Below are 12,611 nucleotides of genomic sequence, written 5' to 3'. Positions count from 1 at the left end.
AATTATGGTAACATATATAAATCTTATTCTTTTTAACCCATTCTTAGCCATTAACAATTTTGAGGAAATTTGGTAGATGGATAAAAATACAACTTAGTATCACTAGTAAATTCAGCTGGGTTTTGTTAGACAATATATGCTAAGCACTAGAAGATAAAGATTAAAGATCCAGTCCATTCCTGAAAAATTTGACAGTATAGATAACAAAACTTAAAGGCATTTATAACATAGTAATATTAGAGGTAGAATAAGGTGTCTCTAGGAATCAAAATTAGGAGAATTTAACTGAGATGAAGATGATAAATGGAAGAAGCTTCCTAGAAGTATATCATTTGAACTGAAGTTTACAGAATGAATAGAAGTTAGCCAACTACCAGTAACTATGGTAGAAAAAGATATTCATGCCCTGGCTGGGGTGGTTCAGTTGCTTAAGTGTCGTCCCTTGCATCAAGAGGTTGTTGGTTCAATTCCTCCTGGTCAGGGCACATGCCCGGGTTGCTGGCTCAATGCCAGTAGGGAGCATGCAGGAGGCAGCCAATTGATGTTTCTCTAAAATAAAATAAAAACATATTAAAAAAGGAAAAGAGAAAATTCAATGTGGGTGCATGTTTAGGCAGAGAAAGAGCCCATTTGATTCAGGTAATTTGTAACTTATGAAACCAGATCATATGAAATTGGTGTAGAAAATGAGCAAAACTCATATTCATCATTGGCTAGGTAATAACCTGTGTAATCTATGCTTAAAAAATGAATTTAATCCTGAAAACTACTGAACAATTATAATAAGAATGAACATACTATTTTATAAAGGTTATTTTGACACCGAGTTGAGGATGAATTGAAGCCAAGAGGTTCAATTAAAAGGCCATGGACTACATATTCAAAATTGAAAATAGCAAGTAAATTTGCCTGAATTTGAAGAATATTAGTTCTATTTTATCAAGATAGTTTTCAAAATTTTTATTTAAAATTTTGACAATGCAAGGTTTTTGTTAAAAAAAATTTTAAAGTATGTAACTTAGAAAGTGAAATCTTTTTCTCCTACTCTTCAGTTTTTATAGATGGTTGTTATTTGTTTTTTCAGAACTTCTTCCATGCGTTAGCATTTTTGTTTTGTTTTTAAATGGTATTATACAGTACATAGGATGGGGCAAAAGTAGGTTTACAGTTGTGAGTTTGAGAAACAGAGTTTATTCTTGTATTGTTATTTACTAGAGGCCCGATGCACAAAATTCGTGCAAGAGTAGGCCTTCCTACCCCCAGCTGCTTGCACCGGGTCCCCTCTGGCACCTGGACCCGGGCTTCCCTCTGGCCACCAGCAGACACCCGGGACCCTGGCTTCCCTTGTAGCCCGGCTTCATCTGGAAGGTCGTCTGGAGGGAGGTCCGGAAGGACGTCTGGTCTAATTAGCATATTATGTTTTCATTAATATAGATTATTATTTTCCATATGAACAACTGCAAACCTACTTTTGCCCCACCCTGTATACTGTATTGCAATTGACTTTTTCAACTGGTCAGTGTTTCATGGGCACTATACTTGTCTGTATGTATAGATATAGTTCTCTTTTTATATTGGCTGCATAATATTCCATTGTATTGATATGAAATAATTGCTTAACTTCATATTTTACTGAAGAACATTTGGGTAGTTTCCAGATTTTTAGTATTACAAAACAATGTTATATTGAGCATCTCTGGCAACTTGTGTAGGTTTTCTATAGAACACATTCCTAAAGTAGGGTTGTTGACTCACAGATACGTTTATTTAGAATTGTGGTATGTGTTGCCAAATTGTCTTTGAAAAAGTTGAATCACTTTATACTACTTCCAACAGTATTTGAAAGGACCCACACAGTGATATCACTGGATATTTTTGATATTTAAAATTTTCCAATATGATTTATTAATAATGATACTTCATTTAATTTGCATCTTTTCAGTAATACTTAATTGATGTTTTCCATGTTTTTGTGAGTGGTTTATATTTCTTTGTATATTAAGTGCTTGTGACCTTTGCCATTTTTCTATTTGGTGGTTCCACATATTTCTTAGTGATTTATAAGACTTTTTGTATACATGGACCTTTTAGCTTATGTTTTATGTGTTGACCTGTTATTTCTAGTTTGTTTGTGTTCATGCTGATATTGTTGTTGCTTTTTAGTTTTTATGTTAAATTTCCATCTATCTTTTGAGAAAAATTGTCAGGAACTAACTTCCCCAAAAGTTCTGGACTCAGAGAGTTTAACAGTTTACTTCTTTAAACTTCCAAGGAATAGATTACACTAATATAACTTAGGTAGTTGCAGAGCATAATGAATGATCAGAGCATTATGAATAAATCAGCAAAATGAATGTTATCAGCAAATTAAATGAATACTATCTAGTGATTCAATGGGATGCATGTTAACTTTAAAAAATGGTTCACCCCCCGCCTGGTGGTTCAGTTGGTTGGAGCATGTTCTTGTATACCCGAAAGGTTGCAGGTTCCATCCCTGGTTTGGACACATAGGGAGGCAACTAAATCAATAAACATATCCTTGGGTGAGGATTAAGAAAGAAATGGTTCAATATTAGGGAAATGAATTTTATAAAAATAGGTCAGGAGATATTGGGAAGAGGTGAGGATTCAAGAGTAAATACTAACAGAAAATAAGGATGTTATAAACTTTCAGATCAAGAGATCAGAAGTAAGGGTAGGAATTTGATAGAACAAATAGAACTTGATCACTCTGACAAGGCTAAAAATGAGACATGGAAGCATGTAATTACCATGGGAGCATGGTAAATAAAAAGCACAAGAATAATGTCAGAAATAAGTTTAACCATGTTAATAAAAAAGGAAAGTAATATAATTGGTAAAGCTCACTGATTAAAACATCCTATCTAATAAAAGAGAAACATGGTAATTGGCATACAACCGCTACCCTTCCCATTGGCTAATCAGGGCGATATGCAAATTAACTGCCAGCCAAGATGGCAGCCGGCAGCCAGGTAGCTTAAACTGAACATGAGGCTTGCTTGCTTCAGTGACGGAGGACTCCAACGTTCCCCGCCTGCCGCTGCCGGCCTCTGAGCCTGCAGTTTGAAACATAGTTACAAATATAGAAGCTAAACAAAACCCTAGAAACCTGCTTTCAGCGAGCTGGGATCTCAGAACTGGAGTTGATACAGAGTTTCGATTATAGAACCGAAACAAACCAGATACCTTCTTTCAGCAGCAGAGGCCTAAGAGCTGGAGCCTCAGAGCTAAAGCTGGCCCAAATTAAAAAAAAAAAAAAAAAAAAAAGAAAGAAAGGAGCAGTTGGGAGCTTCCGTCACCCGCCAGCCTGAAAACAGCCCTCAGCCCCTCACCCAGACTGGCTAGGCACCCCAGTGGGGACCCCCACCCTGAAGGGTGTGTGACCAGCTGCAAACAGCCATGATCCCCTCATCCAGGCTGGCCAGGCACCCCAGTGGGGACCACCACCCTCATCCAGGACACCCTTCAGGGCAAACCAGCCGGCCCCCACCTGTGCACCAGGCCTCTATTCTATATAGTAAAAGGGTAATATGCCTCCCAGCACCAGGATCAGCATGACAGGGGGCAGCGTCCAAACCCCCTGATAGCCCTGCGGCTCTGTGTGTGACAGGGGGTGGGGCCACAACCTTCCTATCCGCCCTGCTCTGTTCGTGACAGGGGAAGGCGCCCCAACCCCCTGATCAGCCCTGCTCTGTGCCTGATAGGAGGGAGCTCCCCAACCCCCTGCGGCTCTGTGTGTGACAGGGTGCGGCACCCCAACCCCCCCACCCCACGGGCCCTGCTCTGTGTGTGACGGGGTAGAGCCATAGCCTCCCCATCGGCCCTGCCCTGAGTGTGAGAGTGGCGGCGCCCCAACCCCCTGATCCGCCCTGCTCTGTGTGTGACAGGGGGTGGAGCCCCAACTCCCTATCGGCCCTACTCTGTGAGTGACAGCGGGGGGAGCTCCTCAACCCCCTGATGGGCCCTGCTCTGTGCGTGACAGGGGGGAGCTCTCCAACCCCCTGATCGACCCTGCTTTGTGGGTGAAAGGGTGGCGCCGCAACCTCCCCATCGACCCTGCCTTGAGTGCGACGGGGCAGCGCCCCAACCCCTCAATCGGCCCTACCCTGAGCGTGACTGAGGGTGGCATCACAACCTCCCAATCCGCCCTGCTCTGTGCATGACAGGGGGCGGCGCCCCAACTCCCCAATTGGCCCTGCTCTGAGCCAGACCAAGGGCTGCACCTAGGGATTGGGCCTGCCCTCTGCCACCCAGGAGCAGGCCTAAGCCAGCAGGGCATTATCTCCCAAGGGGTCCCAGACTGTGAGAGGTCACAGGCCAGGCTGAGGGACCCGCCTCCCCCCCCCCCCCCGAGTGCACAAATTTTTGTGCACCGGGCCTTTAGTAGTAATATATTAGCTAAAACCAAATTCAGTGAAGTCATAATTAAAAATAGACATAATGGCTGAAAATCAATCAATCAAAATTATGTTATTCATTTAGCAAATATTTATACCAGGTAGGTACCAAACCCCCCAAAAAATAAGTACCTCTGGGGTAGTCAGGGAACAAAGATGGTGACTTCAGATTTGATTTTGAGTTTTCTTGGGGTACCCAGGTGGTAGTGACAGGTAAGATCTGTAGCTCAGGAGCAAGGCCTGGGCTAGAGATAATGGATTCAGCAGTCAACTGTATGTTGAGAATAAAGTCATGAGAGTAGGTGAGAGCCTTCAGGCGTGTTGTTTATGTAGTGAACAAAGGTAATGGTAGGACAGAAGCCTCTGAAATACATAGTTTTAAGCTCTAGAAAAATAAAAGGAGTCCGCATAACCTTTGTCAAAGCAATCATGTATTAGAAGTAGCAGGCAAAAAAAAAAAAAAAGTGCATGGAAGAAGAGAATTTTTTACATTAAATATCAGGAAATAAATAAGATGAAAACTAATATTGGAAGTAAAATTATCAGTAGCACAATTACCATGTCACTTGAGTAGATTAGTTATAAAGTTTTATAACTTACCTGGAGAGTTTATAACATTGTCATAAATAAAGAAGCATTTTTAAAAATGAAGAGTTTACTTAGATTTCATTAATCTATAGCAAGCAGACTATTACAGAGGTTACAAGTCTCTATAGATGCAAAAGCACTGGGAGAATTATTCTCTCCTCTTTCAAAACTGTCATGCAACATAGTGGTAGAGTAGGTGGATGCTCCACTCACCTCTTCCTAGGACCAACTAAATTATAGAAAAAAAATCCTGAGTAACTTAAGACTAGCTGAAGAGAAGTCTTATAACCAAGGATTTAGAGAAGCAACATCAAGACTGATAGGAAGGGTGGAGACATGAAAAGGGCTGGCCTTACACCTCCTGGGTCAGCTGAGATTCACTCTGAGAAGTGTGGGGTCTAAACCCTGAGCCAGGTTCCTCAGCCCAGAGCATCAGAGCCTAGAAAAGGCACCCACATAACATCTGGCTGTGGACAGCAGCAGAGTTTCTGTCCACCAGAGAGAGATGGTAGTCCACTAGAGACACAGGGCTAACACACAAAATTTCATTCACAGCCAGTCACCCAGAGCTCCAGTAGAGGGAGGGCAGAGTTGACTAGAGTCATGTGAGGTGAGATCGGGCATTATTCCTCTGGGGAGGGAGCTGAAGGAGACAGCTGCCAGTATCTCTGTACTGAGTCATTCTCCCATACTGCAGGAACCATATTTCTTGAGCGGAACTCTCCCCTTGTATTGCATGAGCCCGGGAGAAAGCAATAGTCTTACCATCTGGACTCCCTCTCACCCCACCCTATTAAGCTTACACCCTGCTGAGGAGTACAACCAGGAGACTGAGCTTAACAGGAAGCTGACAGGCAGAGGTGGAACTCTGGCTGCCTTGGGACTTTTGATGAAAGGCCTCTGGGCTTGGTGCTAGTAAAAGCTGGCCTTGGTGCACAGCTTGGTCCTTCCCATGTGTACCCAAGCCCAGCAAAGGCAGCCACAGATTGTGGATCACTTGTTGCTCCAAAACAGGTTGCCAAGGGCCAGTCACAGATAACATCTTAACATTGGTACGCACCCTCCCAAGAGACTCAGAGCCAACACACCCAATGGCCAGCTTCAAACAACGTCAAAGAAGGATCTAATATGCTTCACAAGAAGTGTATCCAAAAGGAAATCTCAGCAAGGGCCATACCCTGCTGAGGTGAATTTCACTTCTTGTGGGTAACACCTGCACAGCAGCTTGCATACATGGTCACGGTTGAGCCTCAACGGTCAGCCAGCCTGAGACCCCATCCCACACACAAATGGGCCAATAGCAATCAAAACTCAATTACAAGAGGAGGGCCCACATAACCCACACAAGGGCCATTCCTGGAGCATCCAGCTCAGGTGATCAAGGAAACTGCACTGCTGGATCCCACAGAACACCTACTACATAAGGCCACCCAATGAAGACAAGTAGTCATAGACGATCTGATACATAGAAACAAACACAAAGAGGCAGCCAAAATGGACAAAGAAAAAGTCCTCAAATGAAAGAACAGGATAAATCTCCAGAAAAAGAGCTAAAAGAAATGGAGGCAACAATAGGTTGCATAAAGCAGAGGATCCAATTTGGAAAACAAGTTAGAAAAAAACAAACAAAACAATCAGAGCAGCACAAACTAAAAATAATTTTTAGAAAATGAGGCTATACCCTGGCCAGTGTGGCTCAGTAGTTGGGCATCAAGTCATGCACCAAAAAGTTGCTGGTTCGGGTGAGGATTTAAAAAAATACACCAATGGCATATTTCACAGAACTAAAACAAATATCCCCAAAATTTATATGGAACCACAAGAGACCTTGAATAGTAACAACAATATTGAGAAAAGAATATTAAATTTGGAAGAGTCATGCTATATGATATCAAAGTATACTACAAAGCCATATTAATCAGAATAGCATGGCACTGGCATAAAAACAGACATATAGATCAATGGAATAGAAGAGAGAGCCTAGAAATAAACCCAAGCTTTTATAGTCAAATAATATTTGACAACGAAGGCAAAAACATACAACGGGGTAAAAATAGTCTATTCAATAAATGGTGCTGGGAAAATTGAGCAGATATGTAAAATAATTGAATTAGACCACCTTCTTACACCATACATAAGAATAAACTAAAAAATGGATTTAAAGACTTAAACATTAGACTCAAAACTATGAAAATCTTAAAAGAAAACATAGACTGTAAAATCTTGGACATTACTAATAGTAATATATTTTCTGATATATCTCCCTTGGCAAGGAAACAAAAGAAAAATAAACAAATGGGACTATATCAAACTGAAAACTTTGCAAAGCAAAGGAAACCATCACATAGACATAGATCACAGTGTGGTGAATGTAGGGTAGGAGGGCAGGGGTGGGGGGTTGAGGAGGATATTGGGGTGATAAGTGGCAATGGACAGAGACTTGACTTGGGGTGGTGAATAATAATACAGTGTATAGATGATGTGTCGTAGAATTGTGCACCTGAAACCTATATAATTTTGTTAACCAGTGTCACCCCAATGAATTCAGTAAAAAAGGAAAAAAGCAGTTTAGAAGCTGAGTAATATATCTTTTATGTAATCTAGATCCTATTACTGATAGTTTGCTATTCCATTCAGTAAATTCAACTTTTCTTAGAAGTTAGAAACTAATACAAGCGTTGTAACATTTTAGTAGTGTTCTGAAGCTTTTTAGTAAGCAAACTATACGTCTAGTAGTTTTCTTATCTAAGAGGAAATAGGCATCTATAAGAAGCCATTTATACCCATGAGAATTTACAAACAGAAAACTATATCCCTGCTGCTTTCTGAGATTAAGAGGAATTTGGAAGAACCTCAGTTTTCAGTACAATTTCAGAACAAATTTCAGTTCAAATTCAGAAAATTTTGGTTATAATTTTCAGTAATAAGGTCAAATGGGACACTTACACTTTTATGTCACCTTATTTGGATACTCTGCCAGAGTATCATCTCTTCGAGATTATACTTTAGCCAGCTTACTTTAGTTAGGTTACCAATTTTGCTATATTGTGGAATGAGTTTATGAAATTTATCCTGTGTTTCATGATCAAATATACAAAAAGGGGACATATGTAATATTTTCAACAATGAAGATTTAAAAAAATAAAAGTATATGGTGACCTCGGTCCCATAACCACAAGGAACTAAATTTTGCTAACATCCTAAATGAGCATGTAAAGGAAATTCTTTCCTAGGGGTTGGCCAATATGATAACTGTTTTGAGATGCCCTGAGCACAAACCCAGTCATGTGCCATACTTGAAAATTTGACCTACAGAATTCTGATTAGGAAATGGGTGTTTTAAATCACCAAGTTTGTGATCATTTATTATGTAACAACTAGGGGCCCGGTGCACAAAATTCATGCACTGGGTGGCGGGGGGGAGTGTCCCTCAGCCCAGCCTGCCCCCTCTCACATACTGGGAGCCCTCAGGCGTTGACCCCCATCACCCTCCAATCGCAGGATTGGCCCCTTGCCTAGGCCTGACGCCTCTGGCTGAGGCGGCCGGCCCGGGCAGCAGGGACCCGCAGCTGCAGCGGCCCCACGATCGTGGGCTTTGCTTTAGGCCCAGGCAAGGGACCTCTAGCTCCTGGGACTGCCAGCTTCGACCGTGCCCAGCTCCCATCGCTGGCTCCACCCCTACTTCCTGCTATCACTGGCCAGGGTGGAAAAGGCACCTGATTCTCGGATCATGGCTGGGGGGCAGGGCAAAGGCGGCCCCAGGGCCGCCTTTGCCCTGCCCCCCAGCTCTTAGCTCCCCCCTGGGTTTCCGATCACTGTCAGTGGCAGGGGGCTTCTTCCTGCTTTCCCTTTCACCTCCCTGCATTGTGCCTACATATGCAAATTAACCGCCATCTTGTTGGCAGTTAACTGCCAATCTTAGTTGGCAGTTAATTTGCATATAGCCCTGATTAGCCAATGAAAAGGGTAGCTCGTACGCCAATTACCATTTTTCTCTTTTATTAGTGTTGATAGAATACAAATATATGAACAGTTCCATTAAAAATAAATTAATCAATGAATTAAATTTTAAATTTATTGGCATAAATATTCCCTTATACTTCAAACTCTGGAGACTCTGTACTGATATCACTTCTCTTATTCCTGACATTGGTGATTTGTGTCACCTTTTTTTTATCATGATCAGTTTGGCTATATTTTATCAATTTTATTGATCTTTTCTTAAGAATCTAAAGAGAAAGAAATGTACAATATGAAGATTTAGAGAAAGGTAGAGGGAACAGCACTTTCACAGTCCCTGAAAGGGGGAAAATTTGGCATTTTCATAAAGAATAAACTGGAAGTGGCCAAAGGAGGAATCATGGAGAACAATTCTGAGACTTACACAATAATATAGATCAGAGAAAGATAATGATAGCTTGGACTGCTTATAATGGCTAACAAGATGTGAGAAGTGGTTAGCTTCATAATATATTATGAGGTAAATCCAATAGGACCTGCTGATGTCTTATATATGGAGTGATGGAGAATAGTCACAAATAATGCTTAGTCTTAGGCCTGTGGTTAATGGTAGCTTTGTTAAATAGGAAAGATTGGAAAGAGCAGATTTGAGCTATTGTGGGGAAAGTGGGATGGAGGAAAGGCCTCAAGAGATCTGATTTATACTTAGTGAACATTTTTTTCCCTTTTTTTAATATATTTTTTATTGATTAAGTTATTACATATGTGTCCTTATCCCCACATTACCCCCTACCCCCCCCCCCCCGCTCATGCCCTCACCCCCCCCTTGTTTGTGTCCATTGGTTAGGCCTATATGCTTGCATATAAGTCCTTTGGTTGATCTTTCCCCCTTACCCCCACCCTCCCCTACCTTCCCTCCAAGGCCCGACAGTCCAATCAATGCCTCTCTGTCTCTGGATCAGTCCTTGTTCATCAGTTTATGTTGTTCATTATATTCCACAAATGAGTGAGGTCATGTGGTATTTATCTGCTCTCCAGTTCCATCCATGCTGTGGCAAATGGTAAGAGTTCCTTTTTCTTCTTCCTCTGCTTAAAGAATACCTTTCAGCATTTCATATAATGCTGGTTTGGTGGTAATGAACTCCTTTAGCTTTTTCTTATCTGTGAAGCTCTTTATCTGACCTTCTATTCTGAATGATATCTTTGCTGGATAAAGTAATCTTGGTTGTAGGTTCTTGCTATTCATCACTTTGAATATTTCTTGCCACTCTCTTCTGGCCTGCATGGTTTCTGTTGAGAAATCAGCTGACAGTCGTATGGGTACTCCATGTAGGTAACTGACTTTCTTTCTCTTGCTGCTTTTAAGATTTTCTCTTTGTCTTTTGCTCTTGGCATTTTAATTATGATGTGTCTTGGTGTGGTCCTCTTTGGGTTCCTTTTGTTTGGGGTTCTCTGTGCTTCCTGGACTTGTAAGTCTATTTCTTTCACCAGGTAGGAGAAGTTTTCTGTCATGATTTCTTCAAATAGGTTTTCAATATCTTGCCCTCTCTCTTCTTCTGGTATCCCTATAATTCTGATATTGGTACGCTTGAAGTTGTCCCAGAGGCTCCTCACACTATCTTCATATTTTTGGAATCTTTTTTCTTTTTCGGTTGGGTATTTTTTGTTTCTTTGTATTTCAAATCTTTGACTTGATTCTTGGGATCCTCTTGTCTGCTGTTGGATCGCTGTATATTATTCTTTATTTCAGTCAGTGTATGCTTAATTTCTAGTTGGTCCTTTTTCATATCCTCGAGGGTCTCACTAGATTTCTTGAGCATCTCACTAAATTTATCGGCGGTTTCCATAAAATTCTTGGAAAACCTTATAAACGTGGTTTTGAACTCTATATCCAGTCATTTGCTTTCCTCCATTTCTGTCATTTGTGACCTTTTCTTTGTCTCCGCATTTTTTATGCTTCCCTGTGTTGGTAGAGTGGTTTTGTGTGCTAGGTGTCCTGTAGGGCCCAGTGGCTCAGCCTCCCCCGTTACCTGAGGTGGACACTCTTGGTGCACCCCCTTGTGGGCTTTGTGCACAGTCTTGTTGTAGTTATGCCTTGATTGTTGTAGGATCACTGGGAGGAATTGACCTCCAGGCCAGTTGGCAGTGAGAATCGGCTGTGTCTGCAGTGGGAGAACTTCTGTGCTGAAGATACCCTTCTGAGGCAAGACTTGCTTCAATGGGGCTTTGGTGCTCACTGAGTCTGCCCCCTGGGTGTGTCCCTTATGGATCTCAGGAGTTGTAATCTGAATGGTCCCCCTCTGACCACTGGGTACACTGGCTTTTGGAGGTTACCCAGCAGGAGCTATGGAGAGAACTGCAGATTCCCTGTCCTTTTTTGGAGTTTGGAGGTGCCCTGATGAGGCCCAGCTGTGAAGCAATGCAAGCTGATGTGGGGCCTTGGGCCTTCTCTTAGAAGTTCTGGGTCTGTGGCCCCGCTGCAGTTTGTTAGGTAATTTTCAGGTTGTAAAGGGCCAGGGCATTCATATGCAAAAGCCTCTGCCGCAGCCTGGGTGGGGCGGGGTCTCAGGGAATCAAAGGGCGGAGCAAGGAACTATGGCAGATTCTCAGCCCTGCCTTAAGGGGCTGTGCATGTCTCAGTGTCCCGACAATCCAATTGCTGCAAGCACCTCTGAGGGAAAGCCGCCCTCGAGTTCCGAGTTCTGCCCGCTGCCAGACAGTCCAGTTTCTCCCTGTATGAGTCCTGGGTCCCCAGAGACTTCCCGGAACCGGAGTTCAGAGCAGTCGGGAGCCTGTGACTCCCTCCCAATTCAAAAAGACTGCAGCGTCCTCAGGTACCAGCCCCCTACCGCGCACTCTCGAGCCTCCGTACCTTTGCACTTAACTTCCGCAGCTCCTGACCCTCAATGTGCCTTTCTCGTTCCTTCTAGTTGTAGAATTTCCACTCCGCCAGCCTTCCTGCAAGTTTTGGATGATGTCCGTTTTGTCTTTTTATTGCGTTTTGAAGTTGTTGTAGGAGGCAGCAATTTCGGTGTTTCCCTATGCCGCCATCTTAGTTTCTCCCTTAGTGAACATTTTGAATGATTAGTTGACTCAAATAAATTTTTTCTATTGTATATATTTTCTGTTTGCTTAAGTTATCCAGGAAATTAACTCTTCATCATGTAAAAATTGTCTAATGAAAGCACTGTATAGGAGATATTCAAGGTAAAAGAGGCAATGTTTGGCAACTACATAGAGTTTCCAGTAAAACATTAAAGTTGTAATATACTGGGAAATAGAAGAAACAGATAAATGTGTAAATCTTTTTGTGCTAAAGACATTGGAGTGCAGTGATTAGAGTTAGGTTGTACCTTATGTTAATAAACCTAATAACGAAATATTCTGTTTCAAGGTAGTGTATATAATGTGAGTAACCATGAATTTCTTTAATGAGATCAAAATAGCGAATTCTGAAATTCGTTGTTCCTTTGTGAAGTTCTTTGTATATAAATTAGATATTTGAGGTGACTCCGGAAGATTAGGCCTAGAATCCCAGACCTCCTTTAAAACAGACCACAATATAAGTTCAGCCCAAATAGAACTGATAGGACCTATTTGGTGTCCTTTGTTATAGGTCCAGAGGATGACTAATTTCTAGAGGTA

General features: G+C 41.9%; 1 protein-coding gene across 3 annotated transcripts in view; it reads left to right on the top strand.

Annotated features, from left to right (window-relative positions):
• The window catches only part of ASZ1 (ankyrin repeat, SAM and basic leucine zipper domain containing 1), an 84,169-nt gene that overhangs the window by 39,510 nt on the left and 32,048 nt on the right, over positions 1–12,611 (top strand). The gene's annotated exons all lie outside the window — the stretch shown is intronic.

The sequence above is a fragment of the Myotis daubentonii genome, chromosome 10, assembly GCF_963259705.1.
Source record: "Myotis daubentonii chromosome 10, mMyoDau2.1, whole genome shotgun sequence".
Classification (NCBI taxonomy): domain Eukaryota; kingdom Metazoa; phylum Chordata; class Mammalia; order Chiroptera; family Vespertilionidae; genus Myotis; species Myotis daubentonii.
This window is presented reverse-complemented; position numbering and strand designations above follow the sequence as displayed.